At 34.4% G+C, this 21,201-nt stretch overlaps 1 protein-coding gene across 1 annotated transcript in view; it reads right to left on the bottom strand.

The window, feature by feature from the left end:
• Nucleotides 1-21,201, bottom strand: part of LOC108976162 (cytokine receptor-like) — a 51,062-nt gene that overhangs the window by 29,363 nt on the left and 498 nt on the right. The gene's annotated exons all lie outside the window — the stretch shown is intronic.

Raw genomic sequence — 21,201 nt, 5'->3', positions numbered from 1 at the left:
GAATTGAACGTTGCGCCTACTTTGCAGGTGGTTTAAACAGTTGGAGCACTGCTGGAAAAAGACATTTGGCAGACCTTCCGGATTCTCACTACAGGGATGGGATCCACAGATTAATGGATCGTTGGAGCAAGTGTATTAATATTCAAGGAGATTAAACTGAATAATAAAGTGTATTTTAAATCTATAATTGTGTTTTTCTTATAAAACGACAAAACTTATTGAACAACATGGTAGATATACTAAAAGATCAGCATGACGAGCTGAATCTAATTAGCCTTGTCTGCTTGTCCAACTGTACATATGCGAACTAGTCCCTCAGTTTTTGAGATATCCATAAATTATTTTAATCACGATCGATTAATTTGTCACTATACAATAAAGCTGACATACAAATTGATCGATCAAAATCAAAACCATGTGTGAGAAGCTTATTATTTGACCAGATATCTTCACGAAATATGGCGCAAGTTATTGCCCAAGGTTGCACCACAACATCCAAAAAAAAATTTAGATCGGATCACTGTAGCATATACCATAACTGTAAAGCAAACTTTCTAAGATCCTTTGTTATCCTTTTAGGCTATGAAAAATACACTTTTGGGGGATATTTAAACTTCGATGCAGCAGAAGTTGACGTTTTTTTCACTCTTCAAAAATTCTGACATAATTTTGTGGTTGATTTTTTAAGTTCACATCCCTTGTTGTTTTCTTTTTTAAGCAACTTTAAGTATTGTACTTCTTTGACCACTTGAATTTGAAATCTGGAAATGCCTTGGTAAAAATAAAAAAAAATTCGACTTAGCAAATTTCCAAGGTTTTCTTGCTTTTTCATCTGGTTAAATTTTTTACTTTTTCAACACACTAACTTCATAAATTAAAAAAAAATACATTTTTAACCGCAATAGTGCGTAACAATTATATAAATAAATAATTACCAATGTAATCTGGACATTATACTATATCTGGTAGAAAATGTTTGTAACAAAGTTATTCACAAGTCAGTCGAGAAGAAACTTCAACAGACTAAAGCTTTGTCTAACTAATTATAATATTCGAACTGAAGTGGTGCCTTTATAGTCTCTCATTAATAACAGATAAGTTTAAAGTAAAGATTAAGAAAGAACAACACGTTCATACACAAACTGAGGCAAGTATTTATACTATATACTTACTTATATAAACGGAACTGGAAAAGCATAAATACTAGTAATTTATACAAGCAACTGTATTATTGTGCAAATACAAATAAGCATTTATAAATCGCATAATAACTTGTCATCTATCATTTACGTTAATCAGATTACCCAGAATCCATAACCGAAAGGAAAAACATACGAAAAAGCACCTTTTTCCTGGGACTCCGGAAATTGCACTCATACCATCAATAAGCTTTCATTGAGACAATAACTTAAAGGTAATAAAGTTGCTTAATTCGCATTTGTTTATATTAAAAAAAGGGAGATGAACAATGCAATTCGTAGAAAATTTGTTATCAACTGAACTTTTCATGAGTTCCCATTGACGTGCAGCGATTTCGGAGAGTATGTGACATTTGCGCAAATGACAAGTGGATTCGAAATTATTATATTTCAACTACACAAATCTACATGTATACATGCATATATGTATGTATGTCTGTTTAATGCTTGCGAAATTCGTCAAAAGGCATATGTTTTGGTTGTCCACACACACACACACACAAATGCACATTACTCATACGCCCCAGCGTACTTGCGATCAAAATACAATTCATTGGGGATTCGAGAGCAACATACCACGTCTACATATAAGCATTAATGCATACGATTGTGCGGCCAAAGAGATAATAATATTGACGTTAAGTTGACCACACTAGTTGCTGCACAGACATCATATTGCAAAATATTTCCAGATACCGAGCACAGCGATCTTTAGTAATGAGATTTAAGCGAATAAAAATAAGAAAAATATAAAATTAAAGAAAGTTTTTTGATAATGTTGAATAAATAAAATAAAATCGAATACATTTTACAATATATACATATGAATATGCAAAATCAGAGATTTTGCCTTACGAAGAAGAAGAAAGCCGAAATAGGGGAGACTGCTGCAGAGCTTTAAGGACTGCGAAAAGGGCTTCTTAATAAGAATTGACAACGTGTTGATTCTTCCGAAAATAAGAATAAAATTAGAATATGAAAACGGTCAGTTAATAGTTTTTGTACCGTTTTTATTAACACTTTTATTTACAAAAAAATTTGATTTTGGTCGACTTCAAGGTACTGAGCTTGAGCGTGAATAGAACACGTCCAGCACGCGGTGGAGAAAATATAGCAGCCATACCTGACACGAATACGGTGGACCGACGTATGGGACGACTTGGTGCAGAGAGATCTTAAATTGAAAAACGCTTTAACCTTTTGGAAAGTTATAAGAATATCCGACGTTTTCGAGCCAAATTTTCTTTAGCGATTAGGTCAGTTTCTGGCTCAATGGGTATGCAAATAAACAAAATTTTCGCATTTGGGACAAAGATCAGTCTGAAAAGATTCAAGAACTGTCATTTCATTAAAAAAAAAACAGCGGTTTAGTGTGGTTTGTTTTTGGTCGGTGGAATCATCATTGCACATTTCTTCAAAAATGTTGCCGATGAGAACGTAACCGTCAATGGCGACCGTTATCGCACCATGATAACCGACTATTTGATGCCTAAAATTGAACCTCGTGATCTCAGTGACATTTGGTTTCAACAAGACGCCACTGCTCACACATCGCATCAGTCAATGGATTTATTCAGAGAACACTTCGATGAACAGATAATTTCAGGTTTAGGGATATGAAAAGTCTAAAGTCTTTGCGGAACATCTCGCTTCCGTTCAGGTGTTGGAGCAAAACATCACGCATGTCATTCGCCAGTTACTACTAGTCGAAATGCTCGAACATGTCATAGAAAATTGGACTCAATAGATAAAGAATGTTCTTTCGAATGATAAAAAACATTCCGCCATAAATTTGAATTTTCTTTGTTTTTTCTTTAAAAAAAAGTAGGAAAGCTCGAAATGGATCACTCTATACGTACATACTTATATAAAACTTGAACTACAAATCCATAGTGTCAAACAATGCCAAGGCTTTGTTTTAATATTTGATATATGTATATAAAATGACGATGAAGACGCAAAGTCTAATAAAGTTTGAGTTTTTTCTTTTAGTGTACTTTCATGTATGCTGAGAATTTATACGCATTAAGTTAAATACACGAATTACGGAAATATATAATCAATGTGTACAATCGTCTCCAAGTTGTACATAAATGTGTAAAAACATATGCCATACAAATGCTAATGCATATTAAACAGGAACAAAATCTCTATATTTTCTATTGTTATGTATGTGTGTGCCTATGAATTTATAATTAATTAAAAAAGAGAGCAAAACATTTGACTTTACGCGCAATAAAACTATTCTTGTACACATACGTGCATATGTATGTACATATAGGTAATACAAATATATACAACGTGTTGATAACTTTAATATCGCGATTATGTGAAGCCTTACTTCCAGCATGTGCTGACTTTGAGCTTTTTTTAGTACAGTTAAACAAATATATGACTACATTCATATAAACATAACCTAAATAAACCCAGAATGGTGGAAATTCTACTATTTACTCGGTTGTTAAAAGTTCATTAGTAATGTGCTTACATAAAACCCCAAAATTAATCTACATTTCGAACTGAAATAAAACACATCTACAATTCCCAGCCCGTGAAAGCTGGAGCGAATTTTTGAACAGCTTTTGAGTTTTTGCCGCTCATTGGTACATACATATGTACATATGTATTTCTGATAAAACTTTTACGAACAAATTAATAGAAGCAAACAAAAAAACAACAACCAACCCCGGCATTGGTCTTATCACTGCCAAGAAAGCTTTTTTATTAGAAGTTAGGAAAAGGAATTTTTATATCCTTGCAACATGTTACTACAAGGTATAATAGTTTTGTACACCAAAAGGTTGTACGTATCACCTAAAACTAAGCGAGATAGATATGGGGTTATACATATACAAGGTGCTTTCCAAAGTAAACAGTACTTTTTGAATCTAGCGCCATCAGGTGGTGCTATCTATCTTTATCGATTGCGCAGTGAGAATTTAGACATTTCATCGATTGGAAGTGAAATTATTACGTTTTAAGTGTCAGAATGTTTGTGTTATCGGTGTTAAAATTTGCTTCGAACAAAGAGCCAACATTAAATTTTGTTTTAAAATTGGTAAAACTTTTACCGAAACGTTTCAATTGATGAAACAAATTTATGGCGATGATTGCCTATCCCGTAGCGGAGTGCACGAGTGGTTTCAACGTTTTCGAAGTGGTCGTGAGGATATAAATGACGATCAACATGTAGGCAATCAAAATCCGTGATCACCGAAATTCCATCGAAACCGTGCGTGAATTCATCATAAATCAGCCAAAATCTTCACTGAAATTCATGGAAATGGAATTAAAAATTTCACCATCTAGGTGAGCAGCTATAAATGTCTTACGGCACGAAGGTCGCTATGAATATAAATCGAATCGTGACAATAAGCAAAAGACGCTCAAGCTTGGAAAGAGAGTACCGACAATGAATGTAGCGCCAGTATGAGCTTCACTTCTAGCTTTTTAATCAGCTTGCGCGACACTATTATTGCCGTAAACAATTTAATTAAAAACTCGTAGTTTCGGCTTAACTATATAAAAGGCCAATCTGGAACTGATGCTTTTTTTATTACAAGTATAATATTTTTATGTGTTTCATTAAATAACAAAGCCGGTTGTTTTGAATATCTATTAAAAATTTGTAAGCGTATTGTTTTAGTCCACGTTTAGTTCGTGGATGTAAAATATGACAACGTGCTCGTGCCCCCCACATTCAACCCGAATGAAATCTGTGAAAATATTGGGTTGTCGAAAAAGTCTTTTTTCTAAACAAATTTTAACATATTTTTTATTTTTTATTTACAATAATAAATAAATAAACAAATATGCACCATTTTCGAATTCTCCGAGCTTAATTTTTTGGTTAAAAGAAGAGGAAAATTTCACCTTGCCAACACTATATAGTATGACACAATGTGATTGCTAGCAATGAAGGTATACGACTGCAAGGACATCTATTGAGAAAATACGAAATACATATGTACTCTCAGTATTATAAGGGCGAGAGTTGATTTGATGGAAAATCTATTAGAAAACAGTCAAAGTTAAACCGGCGGGGAAGGGTCTTAAATGTTCTCCTAAAATGGTTCAATGACTAAAACGCAATATACCATAAAACAATAGGGGTACTCATTTATTGTGGCATTTATACAAGGTCTTTGAATTGAACTTGAAATTGAACTTATATACTTTATAGTTAGCCCTAACCTGATGTAAAATGTACAGAATCACTCGATTGGTCCATGAGATATATTATTTTGAGTAACACAAGTTTTGATATTTTGATAAAAATTTTGTAGAGAATCCATGTTTTAATTGAGCAATGTTTTATTATTCATGGGTTGAAAAATTTCTCATCGGTCATATGAGCACCGAAGACGATTATTACAGGCGATAACATTTAATTATCCAATCGACCAGAAACAACAACGAATAGATGACGATATGAAATAAAATTTGGCACGCTTCTATACTTTACATATGTATAGTATTAATATACCTAATTGACTATGTATATAAATACATATGTATATTTAATATACATATAAATATAAATATGTTCACGGCTTACATTTAAGGCAATTAAGTAAGAAATGATGACCAGTTTCTGAATTCGTTTGAAGTAAAATGATATAAGTATGTTTAAAATACCAACTAATTTTACATCCGTTTGTATGGGATAGTAAATATACACACACTCACATACTGTACCTATGTATGTAGATATTGTGAACTTTTAATGAATGAATTTCATTTACTGGAATTTTGCAAACAAATTTAACTACACTTTACGCTAGAAAATTCTGACCATTCGTCGTTTAAGTGCTCGCAATTTGGTAGTTTGCACATGTACATATATACAACAATATATAGGATTACTATATTATATATGTACATAGAAGAATACAGTTTTAAGTGGGATTGGCGTTTTTTAGTTGTGTATAGATTTGAGCATATCAATTAGCACGTGTAATTAAATGTTTGAGGGGAAACCCCCAACGAGCAAAATGTTCAGCTTTTTGTCTTTTTCTTCTACTAAATGCTTATGCTGCCTGTTGGATACAGTTTTAATCTTTAGGAAAAATAATCGGTAAAACTTCAAACTACAAATAACTGAAACCCAACTAACCAAATGAATGTCTTGTTTAACAGATTACGTGAGTTTAAGTATTTCAAAAACTCCAGTTTTCTATTACCTTATTAAATAGTAAAACACCTCTAGAATTTTGTCCTTGTTCTTCAAGTTGATTCGAGTAATAGTTTCGAAGATATAGCCTTGAGAACTTGTTTTCAAGGTCAGCTAGGCTAAGTGATCCGTCTTTAAACGCTTTTTTCTCGAAACCGTGTTTTGGAGTCGGTTGGCAAGATTTCCCGAGAACTACACAACCGAAGTTCATTACATTATTCTTAAGGACTTGGACGAAGGATGTTTTTTCATTCAGCGCATTGTGCTTTTTTCGCTATATAAATGAACTTCTTTCTCTCACATTAATTTTTTGGAGTCTAACATCGATTACCTGGACTTTTTCACTAAAATAATAAAGAACTATTAGTCTTCTGCATTCAAATTTGTACTAAAATTATATGATTATTATATTCCGTTAAAAAGTATAAATTTGTATTACCCAAGCAATAATTATCGCATAGGTATCAAGGGTCAATTAGTTGTCAGGTTCAGTTCAGGTTACTGAGAGCTACATATATATGTAGTTACGTAGTCCTCTCAAAACAACGCAGTAATTTCTACCGAAAAATTGTCACACATTCGGATAACGTGGGTGCCCTAAGGCTTGACGAATATGATTCATTATTTTGTGGTTTCAATGGCAGACTTCAAATTCTGAGAATGCAATTATTCAATAAAATATAACCTAACAATGAAATTAGTATAGCACAGTTTTTCTTTGTTATATAATGACCCTCGGCGTATTTTATTATCAACAATTTTATTAGTAATCAATCTTTAGTAATACAATTACGAATATTCACCGAATCGGGAAAGCGTAGCTTTGTTGTTTCCGCGTATAGAAACGGGCGTATTCACGGATTTTAGAAAAAGGAACTCGGTGATTCGATTACAGATTTTGGAAGGGAAGTCAGGAAGTGAAATCAAAGAGCGCATCTCCTTCAATTGCAACAATTGGTTCAACGAGCTCTAGGTAGTTCCATGTCGCTTCTCGTTGAGTTACGTAAAGATATACATATGTATATTATTGTAATATTATATTTAGAGATGTAATCCGTAGCGCTCTCAAGTATTCAGTAAATACTGTAATACATTTTATAAAGTCTTAAGTCACTTAAATAAATTTTATATATGTATGTACTATACTGTATACATATAAATGAAATAGATATGTACATATGTATGTATATGTGTGAATTAATATGCAGATGTCTAATGTAGATATGTCACTTGCCCTTAATTACGCTTAAACGACTTATACTATTTACTTCTGTAATCAGCTCAGAATACATTTAAATATTTACTTTTTTAGTGCAGACGTAAATTGATAGTAATGCAATATTTATCGGATTGGATACCCCTAGTACCGAAATAGAGACCATCTCGATAATTTTGACTTTCAGATTATAATTGAAATAAACAAGAAAAATGGTTAACTACGGCTTCACCAAAGTTAGCATATCCATCACAGCTGTATTCCTTACAGAGATTTTTATCTTGATTTGGATCGTTCAGTTTGTATGGTTGTTATATGTTATAGAGGTCCGGTATTGGAAGTTCCAAGCCATGAGTAAATTCTGGGAGAGAAAGGGCAATGCGCAAAATTTTGGATTGACATCTCGCAGATCGGTGGTACCGATATATCCAACAACTTCCAAACCTTAGGAACGAGTTTATGGTATATACAGACGTACAGACAGACGGCTATGGCTAAATCGACTAAATTCGTCACACAGTGGTCGACCAAAATGGTACATACATATTTGTTTATTTATTTATTAATATAAACATACAAAATTAAATAAGTCGAAATTTGATTGGAAATACGAAAAGACGTTTTCGACTACCCAATATTTGTTCAGGTTATAAATACATTTATATGTACATATGTATATGCATATTATGAAAAGTTTTGTTGATCATGAGGATTTCGCAACCTTAATTTAAATACTCAATACGCTCTCTTAAAACATTTCTGAAACTTCCAATCAAAGCTTTCTTAAAAAAGGCTTATTAGCCAAACAAGCTTATCGCGCATCAGTACAAGCTTGTCAAGTATTAGAGAGATCATAGAGATTGCAGACCGTTACAAACACATTTTCCAGTCATGTAAAAAGATAACAACAAATTACTTCATTAATACAATTATATACTTTCATACGTCTGAAACTACTCTCATGTATACAGGTATGTACCCCTCAACCCCTTAGCTTATTCTGGGAATAACTACTACTCACTTGCTATCAATTTCATTTAACACTAACTCATTCCACACGATTTCGCAATGACGCGTACAGGTTTGCACATCTCGTATAGTTGTAGTCAGTTATCAGTAGTGTTGTAATAAATCGCATGATCAAATATAATCACTATGGCGCAAGTTGTAAATGCTGAAAATAAGCTATCGGTATGTTTGGTTGTATAGACAGCTTCCTTAAAAAAGTATAGGGAAGCTCTACAAACATTTTCATATATTGTCATACTGTCCAGTTCGGTAATTTATAAGTAGAAATTTATAACCAATCTCCTCACAGAAGTGTTGTTGAGAAAAATATATGTATGTATATTTCTGCCATTAAATAGGTTAGAGGTGTCTCAAAACTTAAAGAAGATACCTAAAGATGTATTTCTCAAAATAAAAATAAATGTACCTAGAAAATTGGTACATTTATAGAGCTTCTGTAGAACCGCCTGTTTGGGATCTTCTAGTTGTAGAAAAAATTTTCCTTTCAAATTTCAAAAGTTGTAGGAAATTTGGGAGAGAGGGATCAGTACATCGTCTTCCTTATTAGCATTGACAAAGCTTATGCGCTTATAGGCGTGTTAACAACAGCGAGTCAGTCGTTTACCAAGTGCTTCTAGCTCCTTCTCCACCTGATCTCTTCAACGGAGTGGAGGTCTTACTGTTTAACTAGCAACATGATGTAGCCACTGTCTCTTGATTCTTCACATCGTTCAATAGACTGCGGTGATCCGAGGTTATTATCTCTTTTTTATTGGGAGTGGGTTCCAAACACAGAGCTCAACCTTGGTAGGCGATGTAGTATGAAATTTAATATAGCGAGCCGGTTGCGTCGAGACCGACACGCGCTCCTTACCAAGATATTCATAGAACTTAACAGTTGTATGCATATTTTTCACATAGGCTGCGATGATCGGCATATTGAACAATTTCCGTTTCAGTTAAATGCATGCCATAGCAACAACATATCTTCACTAGTTTGCATTATCGCAATTAATGGATCTATCAAACTTCCAGTTAAGAGAGTGTGTAAGTAAGAAATTCATTCAGTTTCATGGAAGTTATAATTAGTTATGAAAATAAAACACACATGCAAACTTTGCAGAACCATAATCAGTTCAAATCGAATTCTCGAAAAAGCAGCGAATGGAAAGTCAACAGTCAATTGAAGTGAAATATGAAATTCGCTTGAAGAGCGAATAACGCATAATCGTTTAGGGTACTACACCATGACCATTTTCGTTTAATTCTATACAAATTAAATACTTTTCTTTTTCAATATTTGCCTGCCTTTAATCGGCCGTGTATATTCAATGCAACCATGTGTGCGCCTGCTGATCATACAAGAATTCTCAAGTTATAGATAACTTGTCGGCATGTCGGCTTGAGCCGCTCCATTGAGCAGCAATAGCATAGCAGTAACAGCAGCCAACAGTTGCTTATTTCCGTTTAAATTCATCTTTAATAGGCGAACATGCCAATTCTTCAACTGTGGTTTTAACAAGAAGTGACATAAAATCGCGCTACAGATTGCCTTACCCTTCCTCCCGGAATCGCCAACACGGATCCACCAACGAACACATACACGCACACGCGGTCTTTTTAAATAATCGAAAAAAGAGCAACACATGAACATACCTATTTCATTACATGGATGTATATATGTACATATATGTATATGCATTTATGCATAGTCGTACATGCAAAAGTAATGGTATTTATAAGCTACCAAATATAAGCAAGCATTCGAGTGACCACTACAGGGTGTGCTGTATTTTGGCATTGGAGAAATATATGTTTTTCGTATGAAAAACTGTTCCAATAAATATACAAAGAGCCAAGAAAAAAGAGTTTCCAGCAGATCGGTATTCATGTTTGATGATTGAATCCTCTCTAGATTCTAGCACATTAGCGTTAGGAGAGTTCAAATTTTGTTGGCTCTCTCTCTAGACTATATGACACTAGCGTTGGAGAACTTCATATTTTGATGGTCAAAAAATATTCACGACACTTCAAAGCTGCCTCTTCATTTTCCGACTTATTTATGCAGCTTCTATTCATCTTTGAAATCAAATTTACTAACCATCTTTCAATCTTTTTTACACAGAGAACTAGGTTTGATAAATTAAATTTGATAAAATGTAATTAAGTAGGAATAAACCCGAAACTACCTTCAATCAATCGGAGCAGCATAGATTTCAGAAGAACCAAAGGAAAATACTAACATTATTTATTTTTGATTTTACCGTTCCCAAGACAGTCAGGTCTACGTAACCGGATCCCACCCGGATTTTTTATCCGTTAAAGAACTGTCAACTCGGAAAAATGCGGCCACTAAAACGACAACAACAACTAACATTTTTTACTCTGAACGGTAACACCATCGTCAGAGGCCCTATAAAATATATATATATATATATATACATGTATGTATGTCTGTTAATAATCAGTGTCTGTCTGTCTGTATATACGCTATTTTCGATATATCGATCGCAAATATCCTATGGCAGTCACACAACCTGGTCGATCCAAACGAAGTCCTTGTGTGGAAAGCTTTTCCATTTGCAAAGATATCAATGCTATTTTTTCCAAACAATTTGTATAACCCATAGCTGGTATTCAAATTGACTAATCAAAATCAGAATACAGATCTCCTTAAATACTTTCATGAAATAGGTTGTGTTAGGCTAAAAGGTCGATCTTTATAGAGATCTCACTTAGGCAGCTTAGAACGCCGGTGCGTTGTATTATCTGAAACTCTTATAGAAGATCACAAGCCTCTTACAAATCGACAAAGCGCTTCGAGCCTTCAGACGGTCAATGTCAATTTCGGCTCTGTCTCCTGATTCCCCCTTTCATTCTCAGTTTTGTGAATGCTGGAAAATGGAGGAGAAAGTGTCTGGATGCTTCCTCTTCATCCTAATGCATACAACTTTGTCAACTTGCACCCGTTAGTGAGCGGGCAAGGGTGCCCTCTTTGGCTAACTCGTCAGCTTTGCAGTTGCCAGCAATTCCGCCATGACCAGGCGCCCAAACAATACTGTTTATAAAATATGACGTGCATCTGTGACGGATATTACAGCTTTTGATACAAATTTCTTTTAGTTTTTAGCAAAATTGACTCAGGCCACAAGCTGGTCATAATAGAACGCTGTAAATTATAGCTATTTAAAGAACAAGATCGCCACAATGGCATCCCAACGAATCAGGGTTTGAAGAGGTGTGTAAGTGCACCAGTCCAGTTTGAAAGAAATTGTACATACAAATGTATAACCCCAACAGCCGAAATCCTGATGAAATACTTTTTTAGTTAACAACAAAGCGTTTATGATAGACCCTGTATATACATACATATGTAAATATACACATACATACAAGTAATAAAAACAATTCTCAGATATCTTCATTTTTTCCAAGTAATTTGACTCTTGAATTGGGCGAGAATACCGCCTATCTAAAGTCGGAAGGCCAATAGGCCGAAGCTGTGCAGCCTTGTTAACTCCGGTGACGATCATCTGTGGCACTGCGCCCTCTCACATCACTCGCAAACAAACACACACACGCACATACACAAGCAATGGAACAAAAACCTGTGTGTGCGACTGATGTGGTACTTATTGTTAAAAATGTTAAATTATGATTTCCAGGAAACAAAAAACGAAACAATTTGAATTGCAGAAAGCAGAAGAAAAAGCAAAGCACACATACATACATACATATACATATGTACTTACATTTATATTATATAGGCAGGCAGCCTGACGAGGCTGCTGTCCAGTGGAAGCACCAACTTGTACGACAGAATTCAGCACAAGCACGCCAGACAATGCGGGAATATGAATACCTGCATATCTGACATACATACATACAAGCATACACAAATCCATACATATGTGCAAATATGTCTGTATGTGAGGTTGATTGGACGCATGATAAGCGAATTGTGTTGCGAAGAACAGGACCGAAGATGTGGCCAACAACTGCAATGCCCAAATATGTACCTATAAATGTATATACGCGCCAACGCATATATACATGTTTAGTGTACATACATATGTACATATGTGTGTGGACAGCACGGAAGCAGCACTGAAATGAGTCCGTAATAAGACTCAAAGCTGGCCAACACAAACTGGATGACTTTTACTTCTTCTACAAATTCTTTTTCTTCTCGGCCAATTGACCAAAGGCTCATCAAGCAAATCCGTACAGCTCACTGTGCGCATGCGCATACCATAATAGCTGGTTTGCGACGGTTTTCGTCGCTGTGGAATACATTGTACCGGCCAATAATAATATTGGCTGCTTGGCTGGGGTTTGCTGCTATCGGCTGTTTGGTCGACGATTTGACGACACGTCAACGCGGGCAAATTTGCAAATTTACGTGCATAACTAAGTTTTTTGTATGTACGCATGTAAGTACATATGTATGTTAAACAGAATACACTGCACCACTGGCAGTCACTTGCGGCATTCTTGTCAGCGCCTGTTGCTTTCATGTGAGCATTTGTAAATTACACAACTCTACAAAAAGGAAATTTTTTGGTTGCCATGGATATCTTAGCAAATTTTGTTGATTTCAAGTGTCCAGATTACCTTACTCGCGAAAATATTGTAAATGCTTTTGTTTTCTTTTTATAGTTTCATATCTAACATTTTGATAAATATCAGCTTGTTAGTAAAAATATTAAATTTTCCAGTCATAATTAGCATTCTGCGCACCTTTTTCGCATGGCCCCCACTAAACGGCCTCCCTACAGTAAAAAAGTATGCAAAAAAAAAAAATAGGCGAAAGGTTTTAAGATTTTACTTGCTTGGATTTGTTGCATCGTTCAAGGCCACTTATAAAAAATGTAAAACAATGAAAAATAAATAAATTTGTGAAATTTAAAAGTATTTGATGAAACATTTTGTAATTTGAAGCGTCATAGTAATATTTTAAATGGAAAATGATTAAAAACATTTAATGATTGAGAGCTAACAAGCTTAAATCTTTTTATTGGGTATGGAAAGGTCAAAAGTCAGTTGTTCCAATATACTTTAAAAAAGATTTAAATAGTTTCTCCATATAATAAATAACCACTATATAGTAATTTTTATTCGTACTAAATGTTGGGTGTTTCAATTTAAATGCCCACAAATTATTATTTTATTCAATCTGGCCATAATGGAAAATTTTCTCTTTCCCTTTAATCCTGCCTGCTGCTTAAGTCGATACACCTCAGTAGTGCTTTGAAATTTTTACAATGGATAAAAATATAGAACAAAGAATACATTTGTCTCAATTGTATTTCTAACTAATTTTCGTGTGGGGAATCGTTTAAAATGTTGGAAAAAGTTTACGGCGATTCAGTTTTATCGCAAGGCAAGCTTTATAGGGATGGCAAGAGAGCTCGACATCTCTCGCGAACACGTGCGAATGATTTTGGGAGATAGTTTGAGTAAGAAACGCGTTTTTGTTCGACTCGTCCCAAAAACATTGTTTTTTTTTCGTAAACAGGTCTCTTTGGGCATGCTTGTTCGTGCGAATTCCGATCCCACATTCCTGGAGAACATTATAACTGCCGATGTGGCATGGGTTTATGAATTTAACATACAAACAAGATATAATCGAAATGGAACCTGTTTTCAGTCGATTAAAGAGAAAAAATAAAATTCGATGAAGAAGCCGAAGGCCATCCCAGAAAGTGCTTATAAAAAATGTTTCGTGGTCTGAAAAAATCGTTTTCATAAGTGTATTACATCTGGTGAGGATTACTTCGAAGACGACAAAATAAACATCGCTGATGCATTAAATATTTTGAGTTTCATCACAATTTTCGGGTAGAAATTTATATTTCTGTAGACCAGTGTTATATGTATCTATGTATGTAGATAAGTTGATGTGTGCGTTTTATAAACTACAAATTTTCAATCAGAATGTCTGCGTTCACAAATCACCTTTTCATTATTTCTGAAAATTGGGTCCTGTTCTCTTCATTCCTTTGTTTAAGAGCCTTATCTGAAATTTTTGCTTTACCATTTATGTACACACATATATGCACGTAGATGTGTGTAACTTCATAAATATACAGCTTTAAGTCGTCTAAACATAAATTATATAATACATGCATACATAAAACTGCACAAGATAAGAGTTTCCCATAATATTAATAATTAATTTCGTTGAAAGAACGCCACAGAAGCTTGTTGGCGAAAGAAACCTAAAAATTATGGAAAGAATACAAACACATACATATGTATGTATGTACATATATGTACATATGTACCTATTTACTTCTGATATGAGGAATGAGGAATTTTTATTAGAAGCAATTCTTGTATGGTTAGCATGTTCTTGCCTCGATTATCAGGAAGATGTGATCGACAAAGAGAGCAAACTTGTACGGATACTCGGAAAAGTAGATTCAGGAAAGCAGCATTATAGCGCATTTCAAATCAAGTCAACGACAGTTGAGGAAGTTATTTACTGGTTCTAATGAATAGATTGAATATTTGTGCCAAGCCAAAGAGCTATTTATACCGGTTAAGAATCAGTTTAACATTAAGGCACCAGAAAAAACTTTCATGGTGAGTATGCAAACCACATACGGAGCAGAAAATCGTGTACATATGTTCTTGAAGTATACCCTTTTAATAAGGAAAATTTGAAATCAAATATTTGCCCATCAGGCTGACTTTTTACTCTGAAAATTTGACGTGCGAATACAAATGTATGTATGTATATGATWGAAAATTTTAGGGTTTTTTCGATTTTAAATCGAAATATGATATCCTTTTTAATATTTTAAGAAAATTATACAGTAGTAGGCCATCGATTATATGTAAGCACTTTTGATTTTAGTAAGCCACAACATTTTAAAAATTTTGAATGTTATGCATATAGCCTATATTAACCGTAGCGTAAAGAATGTGGGACTCCAGAAATATTTTTGATAACGGAACTTTCCTTATTGTGGTAAGCAAAAAGTTGAACATACTCACTTTTTATCGCAACATTCGTTTATACGCCGTTGAGTTTTATTTAACTTAAGATTATTTGTGTTGAATTGTAATGTTTAATGTAATGTAATGACGACTGTGGCAACATTTTCAAAGAGTTATATTTTTTTATTATACCCAGAACAGGGTATATTAAGTTTGTCAAGAAGTTTGTAACACCTAGAAGGAAGGGTCGGAGACCCTATAAAATATATATGTATAAATGATCAGTATGTCGAGCTCAGTCGATTTAGCCACGTCCGTCTGCCTGTATATATACGAAGCAGTCCCTCAGTTTTTAAGATATCGTTTTGAAATTTTGCAAACTTCATTTTCTCTACAAGAAGCTGCTCATTTGTCGGAACTGCGGATATCGGACCACTATAACATATAGCTGCCATACAAACAGAACGATCGGAATCAAGTTCTTGTATGGAAAACTTTCACATTTCATTAGAAATATTCACGAAATTTGGTACAGATTATTTTCTAAGACAGCAATGAAATCTCCGAAGAAATTGCTCAGATCGATTAGCTATAGCATATAGCTGCAAATTCATTATAAAGCTACTCAAAATATTTTATCTTCTCGACAAATCAAGAACAAATTAAAAATTTTCGACATTCACCGATATGTTGCGCAAATTTTAAGCTCTGTACCCACAATAAAGTCGACAAAGCTTAAGCCAAAACCGCGGTTTTAGTGTGAAGAATGACGTAACATAATATTTTCACAAGAAAAAAGTTTAATTTGGACTGCCCAGCCCAGGCGTGATAAAAGAAATCATGGCATAGTACGTTCGAAGCGGAATGTAGAAGGAGGAACTGTGGTTTGAGCAAAATTTTCGTATTTTAAATCATCGCTAATTTGCTTTATTACAAAAAAGAAAATTAACAACAAAATTTACAAAGAGTTATTTTAACTCTATCAAGAACATTTCGGGTATACTTGCTTGTAAAGTCTATTCAAATGGAAACAAAACAACAGTGTTCACGAACTCAAAAATGTGTTTCCACCATTTTCGATTGAGAACCCTAAAGAGCCTGATTATATCCCAAATAAATTTAAATTAAAAGAGGTCACACTAATAATAACATTAAAAAGAAAACAAGTAAGGAAGCGCTTGTCGACCACATCGAAGCAACACGTTTCCTGGCTTACCTGCGTTAGATGATTTCGATGACAACTATCCTGAACCTTACCACTTAAGCATGGTCTAAATAACCGCTGGTACAAGATCAAGCTAAAGCTACGACAACAAGAATTATTATACAATTTTTCCCATAAATTATAAGATGCTGTGAAGGGTAATAAGTAAAGGAACTCATCGCCTATAAATTAATTGGATTTCTTTTCGCGGAAACTTCACGTCGACAAATATTGGAAAATACTCAATAGATTGGTGATTTAACCAAACGTTTTTCATAAAATCTTACAAGAAGTCAGTGGCAACAACAGGACGAAATGCCTCGGTTCTCACACCTTCCGGCATCCAGCTGAAATACGGAAACACAATTTAAATGACTAAGAAATAGAATTACCCTTTTTCGAGACCTGAGATCTAACTATAAGAGCATTTGTGGCTGCACAAAGCAATGTTCTCAATAGCCTAAGTGTGATCTTTTCGCTTTCCTTGAGGATCGACATAACGATAACCTAATCTACCGTAAAAATGGTTTCTTACGCTACTACAACAATAACCTATGCATGTTTTTGCAAAATTTCGCACAATGTAGATCCATAATTCGTACAATGTAGAAGCACCATATTTTCGAAAAAAATACGTCACTAACTTCACATATTCTTAATTCATACAATCACATAAACGGTAATCGTCCGAACATAATTCCTCTTAAGCGCCTTTATACTCTTTTTTCAATTTATTTCTTCCTTGAAATGCCACCTTTCTCGAAATTCCAAAAATTCACTCACAATACATAAGCACAGGTACATGTACAAATATTGACTGAAAATTTTTAGCAAACAACAAAAACAAACTATCAAGTGGCGTTTTCATGCCTTTGATTATTGTCTTTCGTTGCCGATATGATTGGCGCTGATGTTCGTATAATCGTTTTCTTGTTTGTTTAGCTGTCGGTTTATTGTCCCAAACGTACATACATATATGGCTTACATTTGTACCCATCAGCCGAGCGTCACATCGGCCGATCAACACGCTTGCGATTACGCGTGAGTTTGTATGTGAATTTAACTACTTTGCTCCCTAATTTTTTATTGTTGTTTGTTTTATGACTGCTTATTCTGTTGATTTCTCTATACACTTCCTTCTTGGTAGTGTACATTTAGGTGTGCGTATGTGCGTTTGTGTTTATTTATATACTTGTTTCGCTGAATTAATGGATCATTCTGTTTTGGGTTGCGTTTATTTGCGCATTTGTATGTGTAAGCGGTACAAATTATAAATGGGCCTTAATGAGTTTATGATGCCCAAACATAGATCTTATCGGTTTTGTCAACCTGCACGACGACGACTTAAAACACTTTCGTTTGTAAGATACATACATATGTATCTAAATAGTTTATTAGTAGCTGTTATCGCTTAATTGTTACAGATGTTTACACGGCTTCTTCTTCCACCTTGTGCCGGACCGCCTACGTGTAGGTTATGTATATTTATAAGATTCGTGCTTTGAGTCGGAAATACATTGTAATTTTTCAAGTAGTTTAATACAAATCTTTATTAGCTAGCATTGAGAGGCGTCGATTCATAAGAGAAGTTGAGGGCGCGCTTGTAGTTTATATGGAGTAATTTCGAGCCGATCGGTTTTCTATATACTGTAATCTAATCAAGCCAATAATGTTCTATGTTGTAAACGTCTGTCGTAGGGCGCCGGAAAAGGCTACATTTGCTAAGCTTAAACTCGTTCAAAGAGGAGCTCTCTGATGCACTGCGGACTACATACACAACAGCACTTAATTCAGTTTTTCAAATAGCATCAGTGGACATTGCTGGTAAATGCATGCTTAGGTGTCCAAATAAGGGCACGCCCTTCACTTCAATTGCTTTCCTTTGCTCACATCCTGACGAGGGATATGTAGACGGGGAGGAGTAGCTGGAAGAGAGACGCGGTGGCGGCTACGAAGTGTATCCCCTTCAGAGAGGTGGGCATTCATTCCGACAGCCGCGCGGCAATTTCTGGCAACTGCAAAGTCGATGAATTACTCAAAAGGCGCACCCTTGCCCTGCTTATATGGGAATGGAGCCGAGTTGGACGTCCATTTTAGTCTTCCGTTTTAGCACAAGACGTGCGCTTAACGCCATTCCTGTCCTTTTGGCTTAGAGTAGATCGCAGGAGATCTTCTGTACTACTTGTCCTTAGCAAAGCTCATCTTGCCGTAATTTACAATGTTAAGAAAAGCCGAAACTGTCATTAGCATTCTTAACAAATTTGTTATAGTTCGAAAGCACTTTGCCGATTCGTAAGGGTCTTATAATATGTTTTGGGAGTTTGAAGTATCACAGTGAGTTTGCTGTTAGGATCGACCTCTTAACCTAACGTAACCTAGAGTATATTGTGTTTACTCTCTTTGCCGCTAGACTACACGAAAGAGAAATTTATTTTTTATTTATAATTTCAAGATAGGCTCACTTGTCTTTACGTGCAAAATTGGAAAATACGCATGATTTTATTTTTGCTGCTATATTTTGATTTATTCTAAGAAAGATAACTGTGTTCCAAAATGTATATTTTTAATTTATCAGCAATTTTGTTTCGCTTATTTATGCCAAAACGAGTTTTGTCACAAATTACATGTCTGTATGTTTGTGGTCAGTGGTTGCTTTTATTAAAACTTCTTAGTAAGTCAAGGATGAATGCCTCGAAATGATATTTCGCGGTAGAATAAGTTCATCGCTTCAATGCATTAAATATTTAGCACCTGTACAACAAAAATGTACGCAAAATCAAGATAATTATTTATGCACATATATATATATATATGTATGTACATCGTAACATACATATGAACATACAACCCTATTTATACAATTTGACTCTATGGTGAACCACTTTGCATGTAACCTCATTTGAGGTGTCAGTCGGTAATGCCGTTCATTTTTGTTTTGGACAGGCTATTAGCACGCAAGTTGGGCTTAAACGAAACATACAGCATTACCATATGCATACATATCTATATGGATATTATCTAAAAATTCTGAGAAACAAGCTCAACTGGTTATTTAAATTTTTATATTATTTCTAAAAAACAAATTCACAAAATATTTTCAATATTTTCTCTCAAATTTTATGTGGCACATATATGTATGTATGAATCATAACCCTCTTAATATTGATAAAAAGGGTCTTCGTATTTTGCCAATAGATGTTGTTGCCAATCACATTGTGTCATACCATATAGTGATGGAAAGATTTAAAGCTTCATTTAAGAAAACATAATTCGAGGAAGTTCAAAACTGTTCAAAAATTAGTGAAAATAATTAAATTTTTCTATAAAGACAAAGGTCGAGACATCGTCGTAGACATACCCCGTTCTGGACGACCTTCGACCTCTTCAACTGATGGAAAAATTTAAGGATATGGAAGCTATATTTTGGGTAAAAATCGCGTTCTTGCTCGTCTCGCCCGATAAATTTGAAATTTTTTCAAAAAGCGCACTGTAAACAGTTGCTTGGACATGCTTGATTGTACGAATTCCGATCCCACATTCATGGAGAGCATTAGAATTGCCGATGAGACATGGGTTTATGAGTTTGACATGCAAACAAGTCAAAAATTATTGGAATGGAACCCGAAAGTGCTTATGAAAAGTGTTTTGAGGACATGAAAAACTTTCTTATTTGACGAGATATATTCACGAAATTTGGCACAGCTTGATTTCCGAAAAAACAAACTTACTGATCAAAATCAAGATAATATAACTGCAAACAGGTGTGTCTTTTGAATGGTCGGCCCAGCGAAAAAAAAAATAATAATTTCTAGGGGTCACTTGGTCTGCCGAATAATCTTATTTATTGCAGCAACGATTAAAATTTCGCACAATTTTCTCAAATTGCAAGAGTATGTAGGAGGATATGTACAATGTAGATTAGTTTGAGTGTGTGTGTACAGTTTGTCTGCCATACGCCCCATTCATGAAGCTTTAGGTCGATAATTTTGCAGTCTCATGATTTAAACATATGTATGCATAATATAACGGCCTCTAATGTATAATTCCAAGAGATTTGCATAGCACAGTTATTGAAATGGGAGTTGACAGCAATCAAATATGCAAACGTTAACGAGCGTACATATTGTTTGTCATCATTGAATGCAAGCTACCCATAAAAAATCGCAAATAGACATCAACGCTGGCGACAATATTCAGCTTCAGTTTGAAGTTGAAGTAGGAAAACTGCAGCAATAAGTTTACATCCTAGATCCAGCAGAAAAGTAAATATTCAACAAAATGTAAAGAACTTTTAGAAAATGAAATCGACAAAAATAATCAAGATGTAAGATGTAAATGCTTTGAAGCATGATATTTAAAGAAAATTTAAAAATAAATTACGAACACTCTTAAAATTAAATTATTAAAAAATTTAAAAATAAATTTCGAACACTTTCAAATTTCAAAATTTCATCAA

The sequence above is a fragment of the Bactrocera latifrons genome, unplaced genomic scaffold, assembly GCF_001853355.1.
Source record: "Bactrocera latifrons isolate USDA-ARS-PBARC rearing strain unplaced genomic scaffold, ASM185335v1 scaffold_73, whole genome shotgun sequence".
In the NCBI taxonomy this organism is placed as follows: domain Eukaryota; kingdom Metazoa; phylum Arthropoda; class Insecta; order Diptera; family Tephritidae; genus Bactrocera; species Bactrocera latifrons.
The sequence above is the reverse complement of the archived record's forward strand: the minus strand, read 5'-3'. Positions and strand labels throughout refer to the sequence as shown.